The sequence below is a fragment of the Mesitornis unicolor genome, unplaced genomic scaffold, assembly GCF_000695765.1.
Source record: "Mesitornis unicolor isolate BGI_N332 unplaced genomic scaffold, ASM69576v1 scaffold950, whole genome shotgun sequence".
NCBI lineage: Eukaryota > Metazoa > Chordata > Aves > Mesitornithiformes > Mesitornithidae > Mesitornis > Mesitornis unicolor.
Window position 1 is genome coordinate 46,801 of NW_010157349.1, and position 7,800 is coordinate 54,600.

Consider the following 7,800-nt stretch of genomic DNA (forward strand, 5'->3'; position numbering starts at 1 on the left):
GTGATTGAGTAAAAAAAAGGTGTCTTGGTATCACTTGGGAACAGATCAATGCATGATCTGATGGGGAGTATTCCTGCCCATGGCAGGGGGGTTGGACTAGATGATCTTTAAGGTCCCTTTCAACCCAAACCATTCTATGAGTGTCATGATAGCATGGTATGTCATCCACCCAAAAATCTTCTGAATAAATGCAGCAGACAACTAAAATTACCAAAAACCTTGTGGATAGTTTGAGGGGCAAGGGGAAATAAACTTTATAATCTTTTCTTTAGTAAAATCCAAAATGTGTTCAAATAACATTGATTTTACCACATAGTTCTTTGGATGGAGAAGGGAAAATAAGAGGAAGACATTAAAGCTTAAGTAAGAGTATTTAGTTCCTTTATTAGCCTTAATTGATATGGCATGACATGTTCTTCAGCACTGCAAAGTCCAGACTCACAGTTGAACAGTCTGCCTTTTAAATCAAGCCTGAAATCTCTTGCAGTATCTTTACTGTACGTAATAACATATATTTAGTCCTAGATATGCTAGCTAACTGCACGGTTGTTCTAGTGCATGGTCCAGACCTGACTGAGACCTTTGAGCCATGTAGGATTTTAGTGTCACAGAATCATTAAGGTTGAAAAAGACCTCTAAGATCATCAAGTCCAACTGTCAACCCGATGCTACTATGCCCACCAAACCATGTCCCTATATGCCATGCCTACATGTTTTTTGAGTACCTCCAGGGAAGGTGACGCCATCACTTCCCTGGGCAGCCCCTTCGAATGCTTGACCACTCATTCAGTAAATAATTTTTTTCCTAATATCCCATCTAAACCTCCCCTGGTGCAAGGAACATGGGGTGAGAAGCTCAAAGCTGCACATGAAATACAATATATTTTACTTCTGTGAATGTGACTTATGACAACATTACAGTGAATAGTTGCTGAATGTACATAACTATGGTGGAAGGTTTCAAGTGTTGGATCTGGGTCCCACTTCTCCTTCCATTCAACTCACAGCAGATGTCATCTTTCAAAGGGTGGCAAATAACCTATCTTCTTACCAGACTGCTGCCTGAGATGGATTAAATGAGGACACAAATAGCAAAATGCGGAGAGAGTTCACATCTGGAAACACAGCATGTATGAGGAGTAGATAGGATTTGTGCTGAGGTATTTTTATTATTATTATTGTAGTTATTAATTTGAAAACTCGGTCTGCTTTTATAGGGTCTGCTGTTAAGCAAATTTTTTGAACTTTCAACAAAAATAAACTTTCAGTGCTCATGTATTCACTGAGAGTAATTCACTGAGCACATAATTTGAGTGCTTCCTGTTGTGTGAGAGTGTAAAGTCATAGTCAAGTGCAATTGGTTGGAATCAATACAAATGTGTGTGTGTTTAACTTATCATAGGTGTTGAAAAAAACTAGAACAACATAATTGGGAAAATATCCAGCGTATTAGATGTTCTAACCCCCGTTATCTTCAAGAAACTAGGGTCTTAACAAAGTAAATGTTATTTTTCATGTATGTATTAAAATCTAAGAAAATGGAGAACAGGGAGTAGGTATTTCTTGTGCTAACAACCTCCTATGAATTTGTAATATAAAATACAGAAGGATGTAAGATTCTCACTAGGATGCCTAGAAGAAATCCTACTTTCTTCTCTGGCAAAACTTTCTTAGCATGAGTGTACCCAATAGTAATCCATCTGAATGTACTTGGATATTTGTTCAGTGTAAATAGAAATTCTCAAAACTATAGCAATGTAGCTCTAATGACTGACTGAAAAGGCATTGTATCTGTCAAAAAAAAAAAAACAACCCATCTGGCTCCACTTGAAAATTACTGGAAAGCACATTCATAGCTAATTATAAACAAATACTAGTTAACACTTTAAATTAAAAGAGAGGAAAAAGGCAAAAAGAAAAAAAAAAAAAGACAAGCAGATGAAAGGATTCTTGTTGCCTTCCATCTGAGATTACTCGGATGCATTCCTGTATTCAATTACCTGAGAAGATGTGTTACTCCCTTAAGAGAGATCAGGAGATCAGAAGGGATGGCAGTTTCGTGCGTCTTCTTACTCATAGCCCTTTGAAACTGGTTAAGCAGAAATACCTTAAATTGCAACAGGGTTTGGGGCCAGACGATGACTACAGACAGTAATCATTGGGTCAGAATCATACCACAAACCAACAACAAAACTTCCTGGCAGAACAAAAGCTCTGAGAGGTCATTCAAATGCTGTTTGAGTAGACCTACAAGGTCTACTTGGAATAATTTCTGAACTGGAACCAAAGGGTCAAGTTGGTTTGTGACTGTGCTTATCTAGTACATTTGCACATAAAGGACACTGATAATTCTTAACTGTTAGCTCTATTTCTTTTTTTTTCATGAAATTCTTGGTATTATTGCATATTCAATTTTAAGCTGATGCTTTAATGGCTTTGGGTTTTTTTACATTTGTTTGTTTGTTTGTTTTACTAAGTTACTAAGCAGGGTCCCATCACCATTTAAAAATTAATGATCATCTAACTTTACAATGTTCCCCAAAACCCACTTCCTTTTTAATAGTTTCCATCTAAAATGGCTACTTAGTTCATCTGAGTGCCACTCATGTCCACAGCAACACCAGTCTTATTAAAGAAAACATGCAAAGAGAACAAGCAACAACAAAATGCAAAAATTTGAACTTTCAACAAAGAAGCTTTCGGTGCTCATGTACTCGCATGAGCAAAACACATTCAGGAGTTTAAAAGGGGGAACAAAGAGGTTTTTCTCAAGAGCTTTCTACTGATCCTGGTGTCTTTGTTATTCTGTTTTGGTATGTCAAGGTATTTCAAAACACAGTGTTGAATAGCATGCTGATTGCCAAATAAAACAGCTGTAAGTATTATTTTGGTGTTTTCTGGGGGTATTTAAAAGTATGTGTGCTGCCAAGGAAATGGAGGAATTTTCTTAGGAGCTCTAGCAGAGGTCTTGTAAATGTGAACTTTAGACCCTACTGCTGCCAGTGTAACTACATGACCTTGCTTGTGGTCGTTGTTCATACTGTATATTCTTGCTCTGTCTTCATTTTCTTTCTGTCCTAGTCACATGCATGAGATACCTCCAGAAGATATTTTTTTGAGTGAAAAGGATTTAAAAAAAAATACCACAACTTTTCAGTAATATGTATATAGCACAGTGGCAGAACAGTCCCAGTTTAAAACAGTTGTTGTAAGTCTTCGACCTCACGGTTAGTCTTAGGTCAAATATTTCTTAAGGTTTTAAAATCTTCTGGAAGAGATGATAAAGAGTGAAATGTTTCACTTTCAAACAACAAATTGCAACAGCTGATAATAGAGAAAGCAGATGCTAGATACAATTTCTGTCCATACTGAAAACAGTCTGTACATACAGAAAATAGGTATATTCGTGTAAATAACTTTTTTTAAAAAATCACATTTAATGCAATATGTATAATAGTTAAATTTGAAGGAGACTAATATATAAAGTTTATTGGACTGAAAATGAGAGCATACTTGGCAATGTTGTTAGTTCACAGAATAACTTGATTCCTGCAGAGGTTTTAGCATAATAAATCTGAAATGTCACATGCCGCTGAGGTCAGAGGGAACAATTTGTGGTCAGAAAACGGCTTCTATGTCCTTACCTTTGTATCCCTCTTAATTTAATTTAATTTAATCAAATCTTCTAGGCTTCTTAAAGAAAAAAAAGGACTATTTGCAGAAAAGTGAATTATACTGTTCTGCAAAAGACCATTATTTTCTAGAATGCCTGTGTATATTTCTCACATTCAATTTTGTGACATGCAAAATTCAATTTCATTGAATTTATTTCATAAATACATAGGTCACTTTAGTATGATTATTCATATATGTGTCTTTGCCAAAGTTTATATGTAATCTTTGCAGTACTCTAATCTGAAAGAACTAGAAGAGCAAACACAGAGAACAGTGGCATGTATCATTGTGGAATGTGGGTATATGCTGATAACGACAGAGCTTTTGTGAATTGAGTTAATTAGACTTCATTTATGAGACCTTGTTGGAAAGATCAGTTTGAATTGCATGAAATCAAGCTTTATGCCTCAATTATAAAACATGATGCAGTAAATGTAAGCAAATAAAAAAAGCAATAAGATAGAAATTAGAACATCTGATGTGAGTAAATTTGGAAGAAATATATGTACTCTGTAGTTAAAAAAATTGTCTGAAGAGTCTTGAATATAGTACAGTCCTCCCGCTTGTTAAGGAATGACATAGGGATGAAAGAATGTACTTGAATTTTGACTAAATATACAATGTATTTAGGAAGTATAGACCTTGGTCTAAAGAGAGACCATCTTTAAATAATCTGAAGATATCTTAATGGAAAAACCAGGCAAACAGTGGAACATCATCCAACAAGAAGGCATTAAAGATTCTTTGAAAAGAAAAAAATGAAAAGGTAACTAATTCAGTATACGTTGTAAATAGTAGATAAGGCAGCGTTGCTCCATGATAAGTCACTTCTACACTAAAATATTCTTTTTTCAATATGGCTATGTTTTTCAATGTGACCTGAGGTTATTTTTCAATGATATCCTTTTAAGTAGATTTTGCAGAACATATATGCCTTCGGGATTATGGCAGCTGCATATAAGACCCTACAATATATTGAGTGTATGCAGGCAAAGGTATAAAACTAAGTTCAACCTCTTCTTACTGATACATTACATGAAATATATGGGCTAGTAGTTCCTGATATGATATAGACTTTAATAGATTTGGAACAGTATATTTCAAGGTGGTATAGCAAGTTAGTGTCAAGGATCAAGAAAACTACTCTTAAGAGGAAGTTGGAGAAAAGATGATGAGTCAACGAAATATGGAATATTTTCATTTGGGAAAGATAACAGACCCAATAGCAGGGACTCCTGCATCTGTCAGAAAAGCCTGCAAATGGTCACTGCTATGGTCAGCTGGAGGATTCTGAATATGTCTGAAAGCAGATATGGCTACTAGATGACTACAAGACATCTTTTAATGTTTTTCAAAGAAAATCAGTAAGAATTCTTGAGTACAGAGATAGAGAGAACTTTTAGTGGTGGAATGAAGTGCTCAGCTGCCGCGGTATCCTTAGAAATTATCAGTTTTCCTGTATCAGCCATTGCCATGGTAGGATGACTGTGGAGCTGGTAGGGATTTTCTCCTTTTTACTTCACCTGTTGGAGGTTTTCTCATTTGTCAAAGGAAATAGACTTTTCTCTCAGGACTATTCTCCTGAGGTGGACATTGGGCAGCTAGTACTTAGAACTTAAATAATACAGGCAGTGAAGAAGGAAGAATGCCAAACTGGTGCCTTTTGGGCACTCTCTTTACAGTTGTGATGAACCGCTTTGGAGGAAGAAGTGACAGTAGATGCATAAATGAAATGGTAAAGTCTAATGCATTCTGGGACACTTCAACTGAATCTGTCATAACTCTTCCTCCCCTACTCAAGCAGGAAAAATTAGTTGAAAGTAGTTTACCAATGGGGTGATTAGAACAGAGCAAAATACCAATAACCACTTATATCAGGTGATCATATCAGTGGCCAGTTCCAGAAGTTATAGGAATCTCCAGCTGTCTCAACATCTCATAGTTATTCCATTCTTCCCATGCTGGTTAATTCTCAATGCATGGCTTTGAGTAGCCATTGTCCATAGTTTTCAGCTATTTACTGTACACTCATGTTAAAGCAGTTATCTGAATATTTTCTCTGGAAACAGACAGATCCCTGCATGTACATATCATATTGTCTTCTTGTTTACTGGTGCCACTGGTCATCTTGTGGAAGCAGAATTGTTTTCATACTGTTCTTTAGCTTTTTAGGTCTAGAAAAATGAGACAGCACATATACTGCACTTCAGATTTACACTTGAATAATATCCTTTTGATAACATGCAAAAGATGTAGAAGCATCATCACATATTTGGAACAGACTGCAAGGGAATTCTGTTTTAGAGAAAATTCTTTTCTTGCAAGGCTGTTAAGTGATGTGATCTGATGCAGGATGAAATATCTTTCTGTGGGTATAGTAGTTGCATTATGCATATGTGCTTATTACTTTTTTTACAAAAAATGCTATTACACGCACCTTCATCATTCAGGGATTCTCAAAATTCTTTTCATTGTGTAATACCCATTCTCTATGACATGGTTAAAAGTACAGATACCTAAGGTTGTTTTGGTTTTGTTTGGATTATTTCCTCTTCTCAGGACTGTAGTAACTTTCCTTTTTATTTGAAACAAAACTTGCTCCAGAATGAGGATGCTCTGACATGCTTTGATATAAGCCTAGTATAATATGTTGTGCTTGCACCCTTTCAGAAAGTAAATTGTGGAATATTTGCTCCATTGTTGGTGGGTAAATAATTGTTTGTAAGCATATGCAGAACAGTTGAAATAAGGTCAACAACAAAACAAACAAAAAGAACAACACAAAACCAAGGATACTTAGTGGAAGTTTTAATGAAGAATTAGATACTGGCTCTCTCTTCATCCAGGGAGTTTGTGTTCGGTTTCTTCACTCTTGAACCATATGGTTTTACAAGTCATACCTTGACTTTCAAGGCTGAAGCATGAAGAGAAAAAAATATTAGTGAGATTGTCGAAGCTGCCACATTTCACCTGGTTCCATATCCAAAGCAAGGCAAGGCTTTCAAGAAAAACTCTAAGTCAGCCCAGATTCACTCAGCACTGGGCGCAAGTTCACTCAAAAGGGCTGTGAGTCCTCACAAACCTTTTGAAGATTCTGGGGCGAGTTTCAAGTCAGTATGGAAACCTGTAATCAGGCAGACTTCACGTGCTCTTGAACTTCTTTGGGAACATTTACCCAGTTCTATCTCAAGTTTTCTGTGGTTTGCTGGGATTTTTTTTCACTTTCAGCAAAACATTGATGGAACCCAAGTCTTCAAGTACTGGTTGCTAAATACAGTGTTTACTGCTGCAGATGCCCAGGAGCTGCTCACCCTACTAAGCAGACTACTTTTCTACTCATCTCACTTGTCTATTTTAGTGTTAGCATATGTTTGTAAAGTGCTGTTGATTGAAACATTGTAACAGAAAAACAGTGGTTATCTTTGTTCTCTAATAATTCCATTGCCGTTCTCATTTTTGCAAAATTTAAAATCAGGTTTTCATTTTTCAAAGATGGTGTATCTACAAGGTAGAAAAATCATTTTAATGAATTATTATTGTAGAGCTTTGTAGGAAAAGGGGCATGAAAAATACCTTAAAGGTTTATTCTTCTTTAGTAGATTTCTATATGAATTCTGTACCATTGTCATTTGTTTCCAGGACAGTTCAGCGCCTCTTCATGTCCCAAAACCCACTGGCTTTTGGGAATCCTAAAATTCTCCTTGAAAATTAGCAGGCCAGTAGTCCAGCGGACTAAAAAGGGAAATTAAGTTCCAAGCTAAAAAGCTTTTGGCTAATGTGTGCAGATCTTAAATGAAATTTAAGTTGTGCTACCTGAATGACTATGTAAGTCTCACCAGAGCCCACATGCACAGAGCAGTTTGTCCTTCTGCTTTGCACATCGGTTAACACGTTAATGTCTGTTCTTGCAGCTTTTGTGTATCAGAATACCTACCTAAGTGAAATGGGTACAAAGTAAAATATGAGAGAACACACGGAAAATAGATAACTTTTTCATCAATGTGTGGCAATGACAGTTTTCTATTTTTAATTTCCTTTGCATGATCTACAAATCATAATTTTCTTTCTATAAAAACAGTCATGCTTTCAGTCTGGGCCCATTGTGGCTGTAGAGCTTAACTGATT